Consider the following 16,382-nt stretch of genomic DNA (forward strand, 5'->3'; position numbering starts at 1 on the left):
TGTGTGTGTCTCCTTCAAAGGGAGAGACCCAAGTGAAGCCTCATGGGGATCCCAGACCTGTGTGATGCTTGGAGGGCAGCGCAATGTGGCTAACAGAAGTGACAGAAAATGCAGGGAAGGGTATCCAGAGCCCAGTGTGCTCTTTGGCTGCAAAACGGTGCTACTGAAGCTGTACTTTTGTGGCATGAGGGTGCGTTTTGATGTGCCTTATGGTTGAGCATGAAGGGTACTCAGGGCATCACAGTGTCTCTGCCTGTGCGGAGTCTGAAATACAGTTCTTCATGCCCTGCTGATTTAAGCCATGATTTTGCAAATGTTGACTTTGTTGGAAGGCTTCTGGAATTCAGGAGGTTTTGTTGCAGAGGTTTTGGTTTTGCCACAAGCAGACACCAGACCTTCTCTACCAGCTTGTCTTGCATGCTGTTCCATCTCAAAACATTAATGGCTGCACTGCTGTTACATTGGTTGTATCAGTACACATCTTCTGTTTGTAAAATTCTTCTACTTTGTCCTACTGTGATCATGTCAGCAGATTTTGTGATAGGCTGTGCATTTGATAGTCAGGCCCCTATTACATTTCAGTGCCTGTTGGACATGGGCCTGATATGTTAATTGATCAAGGGAGTTCTACAGTGGCACTAAACAATATGAAGGTGAAACCCCTTTATCAGTAAATTACTTATTTGAGACTTTTTGTCCTGTTTAAAAATACTCTGAAAAAGGAGTCCAAGTAGTGTTTGGGAGCAGCAACAGGATCTCCCAGTTCCATGGAATCTTTGTAAGGAAATCTGTGTTGCTGTTTTCCTTAGCTCCTCGTGAATGTTGAATTCAGCCTAGAACATTTTTAGCAGAGTATGAGTGTTTATTTTACACTGGCTGCACATGGTTCTTGGCCTTTCTTGTTTACCTAAACGGAGTCTGATGTTGGTCTCAAATACCTCTTCTTGCTGTCATGAGGGCGAGCAAGGCAAAGAGGATGTAGCACAAGGAGGTGGATCATCAAACTACGTGTAGATGTTAGAGGTGGATTTCTGCAGTCAGTGTAGATCTGGTTGGCTCTATAAACTGTGGGGCATGATTTATCAAATCTGCAAAACAGAACATAAAACAGGGTTGGTGAACTATACTCTAAAAGTGTCTATATCTTTCCCAGGGCTGTAAAGGAAGCATAGAGTGTGACTACCTCAAGTGTAGATTTTACAGAAAAGATTTATGTATTTCCCTGAAATAACTTCACTTGCTTAACTACTAAATTTGATAGAATGCAAATGACTGAAAGGTAAAATAGGCTTCTGTGGAAAACCAGAGATGTGAGAGACTGCCGAAGCAAAGCTCAGTTTTGAAATGGTATTGTCACTGAAGATAATGAAGGGATGTTAATGGATAAATATGTTATGTAACATTGTCTAAATTTAAAAAAAGAAATCATCACAAAACATTCCTAGTAAGTAACGTACAGGCAGAGCTGTTCGAGTTGCAGCAGATGTATGAGAAAAGCGTCTCTTCACAGTTGCTGCCAAGAGGTTTATTTCGGAGCTTGGACTGTGTCTTCAACAGGCTTTCCTGCTCTGGTTCTCCTCCCCGGAAGCTTGGTGTTCTTCTGCACTAAGGAAGAATTGCCACCAGCATGACCAGGGTGCCCAGTGTCCCAGATATCAAACTGAATGGGTGTAGTTGCTTTCTGCCAGCTCAGCTGCCGTGCCCTTCTCAGAAGCTGCCTGGTTATTGCATATTGCTTGTCACTGTCTTTCTTGGAGGATATTTTGCACAGTGTAAATGAACATAATTGTTTTGCCATAACCATTTACTTGCAGGAGAAAAACTGACTCCCAAGAATTTAGTGTTTCTCCTCAGATGGGTGACAGCTGCAGAAAAGCAGAGTGGACAAATGAATCCAAACTCAGTAGAATCAGTGACATACTTATTTTCTGGGTTTTTTTTTTTAGTTATTTTATTGTAGTGCTGTCTTAAAACCAGGAAGTAATTTTTTGCCTGAGGAGGGGTTTGTGGGTTTTTTTTGGTAGTGGTTTTGATCTCGATGTGGGACACTCACTCTCTGTTTTAGCCATGCTTATGATGTGATGCCTACTGTTACCTTTTTTTTTCTCCCACTTCCCCTTTTCCCCATCACTTTTTGTCTCCTTTCACATTCACTACTTAACTTGTTCTGCAACTTTTATATGCATCTCTACGATTACTCTTTCTGCACTCAAGAAGGAATCCTGGGGTTGTCCCGAACAATTATTGCTAAGGTCTGCCTGCATTCTTCATAAAGAAGAAAGACTATTTGGAAGGTGCTTTTACATCGTATTTAGCTGACCTGTCCTTAAACTGCGAGAGCTGTGAGAGGCATGCAGTTTCTTGTCGTAAGTGTTGATGGAAAGTGGGCATTTCCTAACAGAGATATATATTGGTGCTGGATAAAAGAAGACGAATGTGTCAAGTCCTAAAGAAACGTTATGCCTGTGGAAGGTACTGTGCAAGAGCAAGCATATAGGATTTAGTCATTTTAATCCACAGAGCCACTGACCATTCAAGTTAAAGCTGCTGCAGGAGGGAGGGAGTTAGTATCTACTACTTACATTGACAAAGCTTTATTGTATCTGCATTTTACCGTTTCCTTAAGGACATGTGCACCTCTGGCTCCAGTATGTACCTGGCAAGTTTCTTGCAATGCGTATCAAATGATACAGTAGTAAAAATAATGCCAAGTTAGTTTTATTTGAATGAGAGAGAACAAAGAAACATTTTATTAAAATTGCTTGAAAATTCCTGATGTTGTATGAAGAAAATGAAATGCACTCTGCACAGCCCTGTGTGCAATGATCTTTTCCATTTCAATCTGTTTTTCAGAGTGCTGCAACAGAGCAGAACAATCTATCCAGTATTGTTTCTAATGCATATGAAAGAAGCATTAAACCAAAGCAAGAGCATTTATACATATATATAAAACACAAATTTTAAAAATGTTCTTTTCAATCCTGTTAAACCTCCTGTGTACTCTGAATTTTATCTGTTAATACAGATTTTTATTTCTGTTTCTTTTTACTTGTGACACTGTAAAACCTATGAGAGTTTAGGAGAGTGTTTTGGACCATGTTCTATTTGTTGGTTACCAAAAAAATGTGTTTAGTTTTGTCTCCAGAATATTATTGGTGAGCTTAAAAAATCGACATCTTGGCCTTCCTATCACTTGCCAGCAGCAACTGCTTGACTTTTCAGTAGCAGGGTAGGGAAGAATTTTTTTCCCCTTCTGCTGTGTTGTGAAGTTGTATTGGCAATTAAGCAGTGTATTTGGAGAGCAGAAGCATCACTGCACACCAATCAGCTCCTAACTGACTTTAATCAGTTGTCTTCAGGGAGCTAAAGAACATTGTGTTATATAGTTTTCATCATCCTTTTTCAGTTTTGGAGTGATAAGCAGCTTGTTCTTAGGGATAGCTATGAAAGACTGAATTGGATCTGATCTCTACTTGCTGCCATTTTGACTGATGCATAGTAATGATTTTGTTCCCAAGGGTTTTTTCAAAATACGGATCAGACAAAATATTTTGCAGGCAACACTATGGTACTTCCCAGCAACATTATTTTAAGCAAATTGCATGTTCTGATAGCATTACATATTTTGTTGTTGTGCTTCTGGACCTGTCTTTGCTGAGATTTTATTTTAAATCCTAATGATTAATCACAGAGGCAGACGGAGTTGTTGGGATTTTTGTGTATTTTAAAGGCAGATTAGATTGTGAAATAGACTGGTAGACTGTGGACTTACTGAAATATTTAAGATTTTACAAATCTGTTTTTTTGACTTTAAATATTGGCTTGATGCCTGTTACACTGTGTTCACTCAAGAAACCAGCTATAAATAATTATGTAGGGAATTCATTATTCTGCTTTCCTCTAAGGACGTTTGCCTAGCTGTGTAATTACCTATTGAATTTTATGAATGGTAGAACTAAGATTTGCACTAAAAAATTATTTGAAAATATTGACTTAGTTTTGCTCATAAACATGCCTCTTAAACTTGAGCTTACGGGAGAACTGAGCTGTGTCAGAAATGTATTCCTCCTCTTTAATTGCCACCCCCCACACCCCGATAGAGAGCTCAGCTTTGACTTGTTTTCCTTTTCGTGAGGGGAAGAGCTTATGTGTTCAGCTCCTACACGCAGCCTGCCAGTGAGGCAACGCATTTACAGGCTGAGCTGCAGAGGAACTGCTGTGGAGTGGGCACAGATATTAGCTTTGGTCTTAATGCCCAGTGCTGACAATCTTATGCTGAAAACCTGCTTACGCTTTCTTTGCTAGGACTGCTCCTGCTTCTTGAAGACTACGTGTGAACAAGATTGTGGCTAGCCAGAAAATCTAAATGAATAATTGCAAAAAACCCCCCTCATTTGCAAATTAATATATTCTCACGTTCTTTGTGTGCCTCTGATTATGAGACATGCCGTTTGTTTATGAGACAAGCAATGTTAATCAGTTTTTAGTCAAATCCAGTGAGGCTGTATTTGTTATGTTACAAAATCAGAGGACGTCTCTAGGAGTAGTACTAGTGTGGGAAAGCAACTATATTTTTGTTAATGTTTTTCTTCTTGTATGAAATATACCAAGTTCAAAGCGGAAGAGTGGGTGAAGCACTTGGTTGGGATTCATAAGAATGTGTCAGTTCAGCTGTTGATGCAGAGTTTCATTCATGGTTGGTACCTCAGTTCCTCAGTCATGTGGTAAAAAGCAGTTAGGTGGGGAGTGGGAGGAGGACAAGGGGCCCGGACTGCTGGTGTGTGGCTGGAAGAAGAAAGGGTGGAGGGAGGAGAAAGGGACTTTCCCTTCTGGTGGCAGTTGTGGAGCTGTGCTTTAGGGTCTGTAAACATGGGAAAATCGCATTAGGCTCATTGAGCTATAGATTTTCTCAGCTGTAGTAAGGGTTTGAAAAGTCTCCTTTTTTGGCCTGGAGAGAATAGAACAGATGCCCCTATAAAGCATGAGATTTTGGCACGCATGGCTGGAGAGGAGATGGCTGAGAAAAACCCAGCGGAAAGGAAGTTCATTTGCGGACTTCGGTTCTTTCATGGGCCTTTTTTTTTGCCTCAAATGGTTTCTAAGAATAGAAATCACAGTGCTGCCATGTGTTTAAAAATAACCACACACCCTCTAACCACAACAAACAGGCAAAACATCATAAAGCTCTTCTTACACGTCTGTTTGCTCTTCTTGTAGCAGGGTGTGAGAAAATTACACGGGGAACAACTAAATACAAAACTTTATTAAAAAATGAAGGATAGGAGCCCTCTTTGTAGCCTTGAATGGGCATACATGTTTGATGTTACTTTGCACGCGGCTGAAGTCAACGCATCCTTTTCCAAGCAGCAGTGGACATTTTGAAGATGAGGCTCATATCTGATGGCTGCTGAGCTGATTGCCAGCACTGCTTTTGAGCTTGCTTAAGATGATGGGTGGGTGTTGCGAGGTGTTTGAGAAGGACGTATGTGGCCTCCTGCAAGAGGACGGGGGAGATGCGAGCCTTGAGGTGGGAGGTGGCATCCCCGCTGGTGACAGCTCTTGGACCTTCTCCTTGGGCATTCTCATTGCTGCGGTCTCGTGTGTACCTCCTGGCCGCGTGCTTCTCCTCTGGGTCTGTCAGGGAGAGGAGGAATGGGGCTTTCCAGCTGCTCAGGGACTACCATAGCCTGCACTCAAGTTTGGCAGCATTAGATGTGTCCCTTCATAGTGGGGCATTCAAAGGGTGTGACAGGACTCGTGCATCCCTTGGCCATGTGGGATTTCTGCAGGTGCCAGGGCTGCCTCCACGCTGCCGCTGCGAGGGAGGAGGAGGAGGCAAGGGCTTGGTTGCTCAGGCAGGTGGAGGTGTGAGGGTGTTTTCAGCAATTAGGCAAACTGATGGAGGTAAAGCATATAATCTTTGCGGGTTTGCTAAATACGCAGTTGGAGACTCCTCCATCATAGAGCATGGCATTGGGAATGTGCAGAAGGGCTTAAGCCTAACTGTGTGTTTAGGTCTTCTTTTTGGCCAAGTATCTTCATGACTGGTGATTGCTCTCTGGTGATCTCTGTCATGCAGTTTTGTGCTAATCGGGGTGTGCTTTGCATGAGCTGAACCTCTCAAAGCCTTAGAGCTTGCCGAGAACCTCCATGCCTGTATTTGCTGCTCTTTTGGGTGGGGTATAGCAGGAATCCCAAGAAAAAAATGACACAGTTGTAAACAGTTAGGTTTGAATGAGGATCAAGTGTTTTGTTTTGTCTCCTGCTTCTCCCAGAAAATTCTCTGTGGTTGCTGGTTCTTGTGTGCAGCATTGTCTTAGAATAATAATTTTGAACATTGTGGTGAGATGCAAGGTTTATTATGTGCTATCACAGATGTCTTCTGGTGATGGTAAGCCCTGATGTACAATGTATCTGCAATGGCACAAGGGTTCCAATGCATGTATTTAATATAGCTAATGCAAAAACTGTCAAAAATAGTTTTTGAAGATAAACGCAGTATTTTCACAACTTTTTCTTACAGGCCTATTTAGTTGGAGTGGAATTGATTTAGGGTGGTTTTTTAATTATTTTTTGAATGGAGTAGTCCATTGGCTTGCTTTTTTATTAAAAAAAGGTCTTAAAACATGGGAGTATTTTTAGAAATAAGATGTTTTAAGTCACTTGCAAAATTCATGTTTATGAGTATATGTAAATGCACCATAAACATTGCTGCTGAATTGACTTTAGTTCGTTTTACAGAAAAGTAAATCTGAAGTGACTTTGGCATTTTAAATATTGCATTTTTGCTGTATCTTTTTGCTTGGGAATGAATGCCTAACACAAGGGAACAGTTTGGTCCTCTGTAAAGCAAAGTCATCTTCTGCTCCAAAATGCAAGTGCTTTCAGGAAAAAGTAGGTGCTGTTTGGTTATGTGCAGCAAGCTGATGCGATTTCTCTCCAGCGTGGAGCTGGGCTGCTCCTGGTCCTTGGCAGCGCTCCAGGAGTAAAGACAGATACTTTGTGTTAGCCACAGGGATCTACTGCATCTTTCATCTTTCAGGATACCCCACTAGTACATTTCTGCTCAAACTCAGGAGTGTTTGGTTTCCTACCTCACAGTAGATACGGTGCAATATATACAAGTGCCATTTCTGTCTAATTGGTCACGAAGTTGCCAGTTCTATGGGCAGTCACAGCGGAGAGCTGTCTTCTCTTGGGGTGTGTATTTAGACAGTGCTTCCAACACCGACTATATATTCCTGTAGATTTGAAAGTTGCTTTTTTCGTGTGCTCTCACTCAGACTTTTCTTCGCTGGAATATCAGGTGCATTGAAAAGCTTAGAGCTCCACTACTTATGAAATGAATTGTAGATCTTCTAAGGAATTTACAGTAAAGCTTTTTTTCTGGTTACTGAATTGCAAAGCGGCATCTATGTGAGCACAAATAGTGCATGGGTTTGCTTTTTTTTTGACTAATGGTCACATAATATTTTAGTTTGCAAATATGACTAGTCTGAAAAATAGGTAGGACTGCTTCAGGTCCTACTAGGTATATGAAAAACTGGAAAGCTACTCTTTCTTAAAATCTAATACTGTAGAATAACTGAATTCTTCCGTCTCTGCCAAAGGAGGTCATTCGTAATCCAGTTGAGATGCATAGCATTAACTCTAAACTCCACATAAAACTGTAGTTTCCTATATGATATATGGTTGTCATCAGATGGTTTAGTTATATGTTAATCAAGTCTTGGGTGGGAAAGAGAACTGGTTCTTGCAGATGAGTGAGGAGCTGAAGGAGGGAAGAATGGGTGAAATGAAAAAGGGAGAAACATCTATATATGCCTTTGACATCTTTCCTCATATTGTTTCCAGTGGTATTTTTCAGTTTTCAGTTGTATTGCAGATTGAACCGGAAAATAGCCCGTAAGTCTGGGAAGGCTGTTAGAGGATGAAAACTAGACTTCTGCTTTTATGCCAAATTACCTTGAAATGCTGTGTCTTTTATGTTAGAAATATAGCTTTAAGCCCTGGTTGATCAGTGGGTTCTCAAAGATCTGCTTATCATATCTCATTTTTGGAGCAACTTAGCTGAAGACAGGAGCTGTTGTTCCTGTAGAAACAGTGAAGCATGGCTAGCTGGGTTTATTTTTCCTATGAACTATGAAAATTATAGTATATATTCAGTAATCTCCCCTTATTACTTTTCTAAAAACATGTTATTGCATGCATAATGCTCTGAAAAATAAATCATGCTTTTTCTACCTTCTTTGACCTTATTTTTTAGGAATTATTTTGAAAACAATAATGTGTCAAGGAAGTATTTGCTTATAATAAGAAAAGATTAAAGATTATTTTAGCCTTGTCCTTGAAATAATTGCCAAGGAAATTGCCAGAGTTAGTAATACAGTATAATCAAAAGTTGGTTGGCTTTACACGTCTCTTTTCGACATTAGCTACAATTTATCCATCATTGCCATTTGTACTGAAATGGAAATAAGATGCTTCCTAAGCTGCTTGTATTGTTAAATAACATGCTAAAATAATATGTTAAAATAAGATCTCCCGTGCTTAGGAGAAATAGTTTTCTCAAACTCCATCAGCAGTTTGGAGATATCAAAGGGTAAAATTTGCAAAATCTTAATGTTCCTGTTACTATCTGAGAAAAGTGAACAGTATTTAAAGTGTTGTTACAGACTTGACAGAGAAACAAAAGCACATTAATAGATTTGACCAACTATGCTGTTACTATACTTTGAAATCTGAATGTAGGAAATGAGTCAACACCTTACATGACAAAGAAGTGTGGTGATAAAGTGTGGTGTTGAGATAAAGCCTCCAAATGAGATGACAGAGCCAAGTGGAAAAGAGACAGCATCAGTTTGAGGCCTAAGAAGCAGTGATTCATTGGAGATAGTCTGGAAGAATTGGCAGTGTGCTCTGTGCTTTTTTTATGGAAACAACTTGGGAAGGTTTAAGATTTTTTTCATCATATTTCATTAATTACTCATAAGCAAGAGCTACTTAGACCAGTACTTAAATTTTTTGCACAGTGTTCAAGCCTACATGTGATATTTATTTATTTTAGAAAGTTTGCATGCAATTTAAAATAGCTTTAATTTGCATTGTTAGGTAAAATATTGCTGAAGGTTTTGAAGAGAGAAACTTCTTGAAGATTACAATGCTCTGTCAGCAGACTTTCAGAAACTTTTGAGATTACCTCCCGTAGGTAGTTTGAACTTCAAGAACACTTATACACATTAGCGGTATGCAGTTCTTATTTGAACCACCCTTTATATCTGTATTTCATTGTTAAAGTGCATGCTTTGCCTTTCTCTTAGCAGCGCAGCCCTGGCCAGCTATGACAGTCAAAGCCACTCACGCTGCCGGAGTGTCCTTATGATAGTGGGCCTGAGAAGGGGTTGTGCCAACCAGTCAGCAACAGAGCAGGTGGTTCTTCCTTCTGCTGTTCCGAGGCAAATCTGCTAATACCTATTTTTTTGATGCTCTGATGCCTCTCTCTGTTTGCATCAGTTTCCTAAAATCCCTGGTTAAACTAGCTGGATGATTTATTAATGCTGTATTAAAACTTTTGTATTTAACATTTTCTGTTGACCACAAAACGCTCGCTCTTAAAACGGAGTGACTAATTCTAAATCTGTTGGGCTCAGATGCAGGTGAGGGAGCAGTGCTGGTGAATGGGAACCGTGCAGGGGAAACTCTACATATGAAAACATATGATTGCCAAGTCCATGTCAAAGCTTGGGGTTCATACAGGCCTGCACCCAAGATTTTCACTGAGAGATGTGGAGGTTCTGCTCTGCGCTTTGAGGTATCCAATTCCCATGTGCGCTAAACTGTGACTTGTAATGAAAAGCATTACCCCTCGCGTCCAGGTCTACAAATTCCTGAACTTCTGTATGAACTGGCAGGTCTTGTTAGGAGGTTAGCTGTGAAGATGTTGAAATTAGCGGAGTCCAAAGTAAGATTATTTCCCCTCACCCAGCAGGGCAGTGGCTTTCCTTTTCCAGTCCTGCTCGAGTCTCACCTCAGCCCAGTAGACTCTTTATTGTTTTCTTCATCTCTTTCTGTCTGTCTGAACCGCTTTTAAAATAGACACCGTTATCATAAATCCTGCAGAAACCCTATGAATAGATTATGTGAGTTACTCTGTCTTGAAAAAGAGGCAAGAAATTTCATCTTTCTTCCAGTGGGACTGGATTCTTTTATTCCCACTCACAGTCGGGATCGGTGGTGGCACACCTGAAAATGAATAATCTAAGCCACAATTTAAAAAAGAAACAAAGGATTGAGAAGCAAAGCCTATTCTGTACATTGCCTGTATCATATCTGCTAAATGCAGTGTCCTTTATATGCAGATAATACTCATTAACTGTTTATAACCCACAGTCACATTTATTATGAGCCTCTGGTGAGAGCTATTCCTTAATTTACAGTTACTTATTATAGTTTTGTTTGTTGACTGCTCTTGAATGATGAAAAGAATATATTTTTTAAATTTGCATCTAAGGTTTCTGTAAGTCTGCTTGATGTGTATGTAACTGGTGGACTCATGGTTGTGATTAGTGGTAAGTTTTGTGTCCTTCATGAATGTGAATCAAGAGATTCAGACACTGTGAGGGACTTGTCGTCTGGGCAGGTGAATGAACGCAGAGTACTCAGAAACCCTTCAGGTCACTGTAACGATTGATGAGGTATGCTTTACTCCATCAAAGCCTGAACTCCATTTCTAAAAAGAATGGTGCTGTATTACCCAGTAGTTATCTCATATATCCTTACCAGCCTGCTTTTTTTTTTCTCCTCTTGGAACTTGGCAGTTTTCTAGAAGGAAGTAGTGATTTTAGAAAATAGAAATAATTCCTTTGTTGTCTGCAATTTAGCTTTTAGATCACTGTTTCAGAGGATCCCTGTCCCTTATTTTTGCAATCGGTTAACTTTCTTCAAGTGTATGTAGACTGTGATCTTTTTAGACCAATGAGTATGTATTATAATCACCTGAGATAGTTTACATACACCCTGCCTGTTTCCCTATCTTCTTCCATGCTTTTTGAAGGACCCATATCTCAGACTGATGTTACAAATAATTGTTTTATGATGACAAGAGAAAGAGTTTGAGTGTAAACACTTACTCATTCCAAAATAATTTAAAAAATTAATAGCTTTCATCTGGGACCAAAGATTTGAAATTTTGTGACAAAATAAAACTCTGTGGTTACATTTGTACTTAAAATTCTCTCTGGAACTGGAGACTTCCTCTGAATCTGTAAGGACTGTGTACTTACAAGTGTTGGTAGTTCTGGAAATCTTAAGTACTTCCAGTTTGGTCATGAACATTTGAAGTACACTTTTTTTTTTGTTATAGATGCATATATAAAATTAATATATATAATTTATACATAATTTATATGTATCTATATATCTTTATCTATTTTTATATGTAGTAACCAAACTTCTGGCAATCTGAAGCATACAGCAGTCTCATGCTTTATCCTTCCTGCAGATTTTCACTATATGGAGTGCATCTTGGAATTTACTTAATGTGGTCCCCATTATATGCCTGAAAGTCAACATGGTGAAATCCAGTTTAATACAGCTTGAGAATTTGGCATTTAATCTCTTATTCTTCTTTCTGTCAGTAACTGGCTTTCTACCTTAGCAAGATGCATCACGTTAGTCCAGAGCTGAATCCTTACACGATACTCAGAAAATCCTTTGGTTCCTTTGATACATGATGTCATGCACTTTTTGTTATCCTACACTCTGTACTTTCTTGTAAAGCAGGGTCAGCTACATCTGGGGCTTATTTCCAGCGTGCACCAACTGTGTATGCTTTGGAGAACATCCTATTAGTTCTTACTTCCAGAAATGGTTAATGGAGCCCCAAACCACTGAAAAACCTGTTTATTTGGTACTTGATTTCCTGCTTATAACTATAGCTATGGATGTTTAATTGTTGATGGGGGGAAGCACTTGTAGGTGACTTACTTTTAGCCAAGAGTTACTAATCACCAAGGGAAATGGATAGATGAAATGATAATGAAACCCACTGCTGCGGTGTTTGCTTCATTCAATAAAAGAGGGAAGATTCATCCATGGGAACAGGTAGTGTCCAAGGTATTGTAATTTCAGCAGGTACTTACTTCATTTGTTGTTTTACCACCACTGCAGCACAAAAGTGCACAGCTTCCTCCCCCCCGTCCCCAGATGGGAAGGGAGTCAGTCCTCTGCGGTGGTTTCTTTGGGGCTGCTCTGATCTGGATCTTGTGCTGTGCTCCTGACTAAAGGCTGAAGCGTGTTTTCAAAAGGTGGCGTTGATGTGCTCTGTTTTTCCAATTTTTGTGCTGTAAACCACTAACCTGTTTAGGCTTGCCAGTTCTGTTTGTTCTGCAGGCTGTTGCCAAGAAGAGACAGACCTTGGTCAGATAGTATTATTAATTCTACTGTTTCCAAAGTAATTTTAATTTTCCATCATTGGGAAATTCGTGGTCTGTCAACTTAAAATTCTGGATCAATTTACACATCAGAAAAGAAGAGTTCTTAATTTAGACATTGAATGCCTTCCTCTTACTGCCTGACTGTTTGGTAGACATTGGACTTGAGGGAAATCCTGTTCCTAGCTTATACAAAATTTAAACAGAAAGTTTCTAGGCAGACTTTCTTGGCAGCACACACAAGATTTTATTTTTCATGTTAGAAAAGCTCCTTGTATTTATAAGACTGGTATTATTCATGGTTTTTCAGAACACATACTTGAAGTCAAGCAGCTGCAACTTACAGTTGATCTGGCAAACATTTACCTCTCTGCTTACTCAGAGTGTCACTCAGGGATTTTTCTCTACTAGCTCTTTATAAGGCTTTTTGAAAGGTCTCAACAATGTGGTTCTGCCAGCTATGGAACAAGACTTTAACTTGGTCTTATTTGTACTAATGGACCTTCCTTTCAAGTCTGTCTATAAATCATTAAATTTTTCTGCGAAAGTGGTATTTTAATGGTCACTCAAGAGTTGGAAATACAATAGCCCTTATGTTTCCAGTAACACAGGATCTGTCTCAAAATACATCATCGGTTTTATTACCTAAGTTATCCCCAAACAGGAACACTATGAAAATCTGAAATGCCTATAAACCCATCTCTGCCAGCTTGGGGAAGTGCTTTTCATCATTTGGCACTTGGCTGGTGAGAGGATTTGCTGGCCACTGGGGCAAGGAGATACCCCTCAGACTAGTGGGCGAACTGCTGAAGATTAATTCACCAATGCTGGCAGCTGCCAGACTCCATGCTCGCACTGGCATGTTGGGGCGCTGAGGCTGCACAGGCTGCTCCGCCTGCTATAAGGGGAAGGGTCTGGATGCTGTGTCCTGGCAGGGCTCCTCTCTGGCCCCGGGTGGCCTGTGCGTTGCTGGCAGGCTGCTTCTCAGCCACAGAGTAGTAACTTGGATGTATATTGTATACATCCCAGGGCTGAAGAGTGTCTAAGAGAAGTCCCTATCATGCCAAAAACCATCAAACTTGGACACCTTAGTCTGGTTTTGCCCAAACTGTGAGAAGTCCCTGGGTTTGCAGCACACCTTACCTGCCCTGTAGCAAGCAGAGGTGTGTGTGTGGACACTGTTGCCTTTCTATTCACCCCTACATTGTAGCTTCCCTGGAAGGAAATGAGTTTGCAAGGATACCCAACCTGCTGTGTGTTCCCAGAGGTTCTGAGTCTGGGCAGTGGCTGGACCATTCTTCCCCTGGGGCTGCAAGACATTCCTCCCACACCAGTCTTGTTGGCATGGGTGTCCTCAGCTACTAAAAGGAGAGATCAAATACTGTTTTGAAAGCATTTTGGCAAAAAATGTATTAGAAATTGTGAGGTAAGCAGGTGCCCAGTATGAGATAGGTCTGGAAACAGACCGAAATGGAAATGAAGTTAACTGATCGGTGCAGAGCATAATTCCCAGTCTTTGTAAGCAAAAAACCCAGAATACCAGGGTGAATGAAGAGAAATTTTCCCACTGTGCCTACAAACATTTTATATAGCCCGTTTGCTGTATAGAGTATAGCAGGGATTTCTGAACAGAAGTGATTTATCTGATTGCTAGCAGTCTGTTGTTTGTTAGGTCTCTAGGCACCATAAATGAGGGTGACTGAGGCATTTGGATAAATGTTGCTTCTTCCTTATATGGTACATCCTTACCATCTAAGAGGGTATCTATTAATTACTATCCACTTTGCAAACTTGTCTGTTTTTCATGAGAAGATAGGGTACAATTTGTACTATTCTATTTTAGAATACTTTTTTTTTTTCCTTGCTTTTATCTTGCTTTTCTAGGAGAAAAGGAGAACCTGGTACAAAGTCAACCCTCGCTGTTACTTAGCACATTTTGTATGTCTCCAGTGGGTGCTGTTGGCATCAGCCAAGGCAGAAAGGGCCATTTGAGCTCTCACCCGAGCTAGCAGCATTCCTTTGCATGCTTGATGGTTATGGAGACAGACCAGCTCTTCCAGAAGTTGATTTGTATTGCCTAAATTAGTCTTCTGCTCTGAATTACTCTCCAGAAGAGGGTAATTGTAGTCCCACTGAGTACAGGGGGAACATCAGGGAACCAGCTTTCTCATTTAGCTTCGTGTGGTTGGTTGCTGTGAACAGTCTCTTTTGCTCATACCTGTATCTGATGGTCAGGCTCTCTTCTCAGCTGATGTTTCTGCATCTGTTTAGCATCATTAGCACCTCTTCAGTTACTGAGCACAGGTTCAGTACACATTGCTACAGATTTCTGTGTCTATGCAGCTTTCTTATTTCTGTGGAATCTCTTTGCATCTGTTCTACTCTATTGAAATCATATGGTCTGTTACCTATGGGGTGTAGAATACAGCAGCACATAGGCTGTTTTTAATTTTATTGCTGTTCTGCATTTAGGAGTGACTCATTGCTCTGGAGATTGAGTTGATAAAACATTTGCACATCTCATTAATCTAATACTGTAATTCCCAAGAAACATTACAGTGAAAAAGCCTATTGTTCAGATGGTGCATGGTGAGCTTTACTTTATTGATAATACCATGGTCTGCATGTAACAATCCTAGGTGTAATTTTCTAGCAAATGAAAATACAATACAAGGACTCCTTTACAGAATCCAAAAAGTGATGTCTTGGAAATCAGACCTCAGGGAGCATTGGATCAAGAGTTTTAAAAGGCTGCAGTTTAATTCTGTTAGTCATACCGTTCATTGTCATTAATATAAACCTTGATGCTTTTCTAAGCAGTGACATTTTTCTTTCTTTTTCAATAGAAAGCTTGGAAATTGATGACAGCCAAGTGATTCAGCAAGAGATTGGTTTGAAAAGTATTTTAAAGCTCTTATTTTATGCAATGGTAGTCCATAAAGGGATACAGAATAATAAAGCAAATGGAAAACCTTATACGGCCTTGCTCCCCTGTAGTTTTACGGTTCTCGTTTAGACAAGAATTTTAATGCAGAGCATAGTTAGTGAGCTACTTTTTAAATCTGGAGGACCAGTTTGATTATCTTGTTTCACTGACTATTTCTTTCTACTTTGTCTTGGAATATAGTGTCTCATGTCTCCCTTGCTTCCCTCCCCCTCCAAAAAACCCTAGGCCAAAGAGAGCTAATGAAGGGTCCTATACAGTCTATTCTTGCAATATAAAAATTCTGAAGGTGAGGAGAAACTGAAGGTAGTGTGTGCCTTGGCAAACAATAATTCTCAATATTAATTGTAATGGAATGTGCCTATTGCAGAAATGACAAGCAAAAATTAGGAAGCAAACCCAGTGGAGAGTCCACTGGAAAACATTTTACCATAGTCAAGCTTCAAACCTTTCACTTCAAAGACAGCAGCGTTAGGCCAGGCTTAGGAACAGCCTGTCTCCCTGGGTCTGGGCAGCCTGCCTCCACATGAATTTGAAATCTCCGTATCTGGAGCAAAACCCTGGTGTTTGCCGTCACGCTCCTTCATGGCGAGCGTTAGAATTTGCAGTATTTGTGTATCTGCTAGTTTTGAGGCAGTCAAATGGTTATGCTAGCATACCAAGGATGAAGATTCAGACTGTGGTGAAATGTCTGGGCAGTTCTCAACTTAGGCCAAACTCCCTGGCTGGGTTTTAGGTTTTTTTTTTCTGCTGTAAGAAGATGGCATTAAGAGGTGCTTGTGCAAGCTGAAGTAAAGAGCTTTGCTTTTTTTTAAGTTATCCATAGTTTGTGTGTTTATACACATTTTCCTTTCTTTTTCTCTGGAGAACATAAAAAATAGTGCTTTTGTCCTGAAAGTTCTGGGTAGGTTGGTGGGCACCTGATGTGTGAATTTGCCCCACAGTTTCTGGAGGGCAATGTTCCCTGAGTTGCAGTGATTTTTTTTATTTTTTTTGGCTCGAGTAAA

General features: G+C 40.2%; 1 protein-coding gene across 10 annotated transcripts in view; it reads left to right on the forward strand.

Annotated features, from left to right (window-relative positions):
- Nucleotides 1–16,382, forward strand: part of CACNB2 (calcium voltage-gated channel auxiliary subunit beta 2) — a 253,729-nt gene that overhangs the window by 12,144 nt on the left and 225,203 nt on the right. The window lies entirely within an intron of this gene.

Source organism: Falco naumanni, chromosome 4 (genome assembly GCF_017639655.2).
Source record: "Falco naumanni isolate bFalNau1 chromosome 4, bFalNau1.pat, whole genome shotgun sequence".
Lineage (NCBI taxonomy): Eukaryota > Metazoa > Chordata > Aves > Falconiformes > Falconidae > Falco > Falco naumanni.